The sequence below is a fragment of the Nestor notabilis genome, unplaced genomic scaffold (genome assembly GCF_000696875.1).
Source record: "Nestor notabilis isolate BGI_N333 unplaced genomic scaffold, ASM69687v1 scaffold6447, whole genome shotgun sequence".
NCBI classification, from domain to species: Eukaryota; Metazoa; Chordata; class Aves; order Psittaciformes; family Psittacidae; genus Nestor; species Nestor notabilis.
This window is the reverse complement of record NW_009936819.1, coordinates 1-5,211: the sequence shown is the minus strand read 5'-3', so window position 1 is coordinate 5,211 and position 5,211 is coordinate 1.

Sequence of the window (5,211 nt, the reverse complement as noted above, 5' to 3'; positions counted from 1 at the left end):
AGGTAGAATTCCCTTTCCCCTGCCTGCTTGATGCCTCAGTATGTACACTTGAGTTTGAGCTCTCATTTAGGATGGATTTCCAGCATCCTTTTGTTAGTGGTGTTTGGGCACCTTCCCTCCATATTTACCTATACAACAGTCGGGGAGATCTCAGCAGCACAGAACCAAAAGCCAGGACATCACAAGCAGTCACCTGATCCAGTAAATAATCACTTCACAGCACCAATACTTTTTTACTAACAAGGCTTAAATAGAATCTAAGAGGATGACAAGAATGTAGCAACTACATTGCTTTGCCATAAAACAAGCTACTTACATCTCAAAAGACAAACTCTAACAGAGATAGCAGCTTAACAGAAACACTGTCAAGCTAAAAACACAAAGCATATGCTTAAAGGAAGAATACTAAATGGAATCTCAACATACAGATTATATTCAGAATTAGCAAAAGATAACTAGCCAAGCTACAAAAACCATGTCGATTACTATCCTATGAAAAAAAGGACATGAAAAAGTGAAGATAGTTAACTAACACAGTCATAAAGACAAACGTAAAGAGAATTGAGAAAATTATTCATTGGTTCTGTTAAAATAGTCCATTTGCTGCTTTTTATTAATGTTTTCTTCAAGAACAATCCATAATATTATTTTAAAAACCTCTTTATATTGGAGATGTAAAGTTTTAAAGAGTAACTTCCAATGAGCAAAGAAAACAATGCAGTGCCAGTACACAAAGTGCAATTCTCATGTGACCAAGTTCTTCCACTATAAATTCCAGTGTCACCTAGACACTAGAACGAGGGGAAGAAACAAAACGGCATCACGTTTTAAGAAGATCTTTCTCTATATCTGGTTTCCTAAGTAGGGTAAATATCACACTGACACTTTCTGCAAATGAGAAACCTACCCTTCAGTCACATTGAAGTGACAGTGGATACACTGTGACTGTGCTTGTTGCCTCTTTTCCAACTTTGCCTACTTCTAGTTAGCACAGGCTACCTTAGAAAAGTTTTTGCTGGTTAAAGTCTCACACTTAACAGCCCGAGGTGACATTTAATTAAAAAACGTGTTAGTAAAAAGTTAATTGTCACTACTTTAATTTTGCAGTGTCTTGTCCTTAAATATAATTTCCTTGTTTAACTTTTCAACCCCTTTTCATAAATACCTTAACTAGAAAACGGCTGATGCAAAGTTCAATCACTCAAACTGGTCATTGACATCTTCAGTGTCAAGAGGCATGAAAGGTATCTACTTTCAGATCACCAGCTATGGGGAGGATGTCATCTGTATGCAATTTTTTTCCTGTTTCATCCTTCTACATGACCTTAACCAGATACTTCTTTCCATTAAACAATATTTTTGCCAATACTGCCCCAGAAAGTAGTCACTGGCATTCACTATTATCGGGATAAAGTGCTTCTCTACTGATAATAAATACTGGACATACTACAATTAAGACACACTAATCTACATGAAGAGTTTAGCCTGAGGTTTTATGACCACGTTCAGTAAATTTAAGTGAGCTGCTACTGAAAGGAAGCTTTCTCCTCTGATTAAAATTCCTGTCCCCTCCTCATCCTCTCCCTGGCACTCACAGTACTGCTTGTGGGTTGTTTGTGTGGCTTTTTTAAGCTACATTTTTGGTTCAGACCAGCTCCCTGGCATGGCAGAATGGAAAAGAAAGAAGGAATGCATGGCCAATGACAGACATGAACAGGAAGTTTTTGCAATAGCTCTCCCAGCATCCTACCTTCAACAACAGTCTCGAGCTGTATATGCTGGTTTCACTGATCAGTTTTCATTCTACTACATAGGGGAAACGATGAGGAATGAAGCTCTTCACAAAGGTGTATTTTCTCCTAAAGTTACACATTGCAAGCGAAAGCCTTTAAATCTCCAAAATAGCATTTCATTCTTTTTCTACATAATTAAATTAGTTGAAGTTCACACATGCGGATCACAACTTCTTTAAGGTGGTGGTACATTAACCAATATCAATTAGATCTGTAATAGCCCCCTGAGTTTTGAACAAGTACTATTCCTACCTCACAGGAGGAAGAAACCATATAGAAACCCAGAAACAACCTCAAAATCATAAAAGTATCTTTAACAGCAGCATGAAAAATTTAACCATGTTACTTTCAATGCCAGGCTACAGCTATAAGGTCATTCATTCCTCTGTTACCACCAAGTTAACACACAGGGAGCATCACTTGTGTACTTGGTTCTTTTGCCTCTAGAAGTACAAATAAAATAATATAAAGAAGACTGAATCATAAGATTTATAGATTATTCTATAAAAGAAATACAAGAATTGACAGTTTTAAAGGTACCCTGAAAATGAAATACACATCAAAATGTACACTGCTCTCATAACAACACTGTACACATACTCCCAGGCTTTCACTTTGTGCTGGGTAAAATCCTTTCTGCTTCCAGCAGTTTCTAAAGCCACACAGTAGGAAGCTGTCCTACTGCAAACACTGCCTTCGTTTCTTTTAAAACATTTTTCTAAGCCCTCTGTAAAGCTTTTTGTTTGATACACCCAAGTGTCTGTAAAATACATAAATATGTGCAAACATTTTCATCCTGATGCTTTAGATATTGAAATCTTACAGGTTCTAGTAGCTGCTGCATTACTTTACATTGAGCTTTTGGTGTTGCAGTTGAAAACTACAAGTTTCAAGATTGTTCTGATTTTTTCTGCTCCAAGAAATTTTAACCATATCACCTTGTTCAAAGCCTCTACCAAGTCATAATCCTGCCGATGACAGAACAGCTTTGTAACTCCTCAGCTAGAAGCATGAACTATTTTCTCCTTGTGAAAGCAAAAGAAATGTAATTACTTGCTCAGAAATAAGCACTAAGAAACGTGTATCTTTTACACAACACTATAACAAACATCTTTTGAAACTGTATGAATTTACCAAAGGACCTTGATATCTGAGGTGAATTACAGAGTACAGACAAGCTCTAAACACAGAGACATACTAACTCTATAAAAGGAAATGTTCTTTCTTCATTTGTTCATTAAAATATTTCTTTGGCTCTTATTTAAGTAGTAGATGAAAATACCCGTGAAAGGTGAAGTAAAATCTTTGCCATTTAAACATCTGAGAGTGCAGAGCACTGACCTGATCAGTCAGTAAGAACTATATTTGGGAAACATATTTGCAAGATCATCCTTTTAGAAGCTTTCTAATACTTCTCTACTAGGATAACTAAAACATGACTTCAAAAATAAGAAGCCAAGAGGCAGGGTAGTCTGTTTTATACAAGTTTAATAAATCCAAACAGGTAATTTTATGACAATTGATGATAACTCAGCAACTTTGCTGGAGATCAAATCACAAAATATTGGTGGTTTCCACAATTATCTAATTAAAGTGAGCTTGAAGAGAAAGCCATCAAGATTTCAGAATCCTCTCAAACAGCAAGCAAGAGACTTCCAGTGATGCCTGAATGCCATCAACTCCTGTGCACTGCTCACATTTGTAAGGTTCTCTTCCTGTACAGAATTAACTTCAAGAACTAGCTTCATCCAGTGTTACTCTGAAAGCTCTGAATACTTTCCAAGAGGAATACTGGGCTATTTGAAGTGGCAGAGCTTGCCAAAGGCAGGACTAGGACAGCTACCAGGCTGACATAAATGCCTGGATCAGCAATTCCCAAGCTAGAGGCCATGACCCCAAGAGGGGTCATCCACTTAGTGAAACGTCAATTGTTTATGCCGGCATTAGGGATTTTTATCTTGACAGAGGTGAAGCTTGTAGATGGAAGTAAGGTCACAACAGAAAGATTTGGGAAGCACTGACCTAGATAATTCTAGAGAACTACGCTCTCCTTCAGCAGTTAGGGAAAAGCAAAGTGTTTCTTCTAGTCCATGAGGAAAATAGGTGAAAGCTTCAAGTTCAGCAGATACCTTCAAGTCTAAATCATTTTGTCAGAAAATACACGTTAGCCACAGGACTGGCACATGCTGTTAAAAGAGCACTGGATTTAGCTGTGCAGCTTCTCCCTCAAGGGCCAACCCAGACCACACTGGAGGGAAGAGGAAAGGACACCACCTTTTTTTCAATTTTATTTGATTATACTTTTTACACTTACATTTGATTACAAATAAGGATCTGCAGACAGCACAGAGTGGGCATCGCATACTCTGTCCTACAATAACAGAGCTTGACAAGAGTCAAAACATCAGATGAGGGCAGACATATTCGTGATGCAGGCAGCTACTGAGGGAAGAGCTACGCTTCCAGCTTCATGTGAAAAATGTACTAAAGGAAGAAAAATAAAGTCAGCTATTCAGAACTTTTCCAGGCTATGCAGAGCAGCAGGAACAGATCTCCAAATTCTCCCTGTTAGGCTGTTATGTAAAACGTAGAGTGCTTACAAGTTAAGTGGAGTGACACATAAGGTTGTTCTACTTTATACTGTGACTATATATTGAAGATTTGTCTTTCTTCCCACTTATTTCCTTGTGGAAAAAAATAACTGAGCCTATCACTAGTTAGCTGAATTGAGACTGTGATTTAAGGGACCTCTTCTTCAGACATCCCTCCTGCCCCACTCCCAGGAGTTCCTGTCTGTGAAAGATGTTTGTGGGGAGGATTCTGGGACTGCTGCAGTTTCCACTGTGGCACATTAAAGAACAGCTCATCTTCCATATGGCTGTCCCTCCTGTGCAGGCACTGACATCCAGGGCAAAGACTGGGCGAAATGTCATGGCAACATCTTCAGGTGTTACTCCCCTCAGTTCGTCTCCAAGAAGCAGAAGACTTTGCACTTTGAAAGTAATTTCTCTGTGTAAAAGGCTTTAAACTAAGGGTGCAAAGCTTGCGTAATTGCTAACTAATCTAGATCTCTTTTGACTAGAAGATTTTATTGGCAAATCCATACCAGGAGCAGCTTTTTTATGGGCATCATTACAAACATCTATCAAATAAAAAAAGAAGTGCCCCCTTTCTTTTTGTTCACACATATTCTTTGTAAATACACTGACAGACAGTCTAAGTCGGCATACATCATTTACATCACAAAAAATAAGACAAAAAGCCTCTCCCAACCACTCTTTAAATCTAAAGATACTCCTAGAACAAGTTACCTTCGCATGAAAGGGAATGTTACTACTTTCATAACCTACCATTAAGGGGGGGGAAAAAAAAAATATATATATATATTTATATACGTGTGTGTGTGTATATATATATA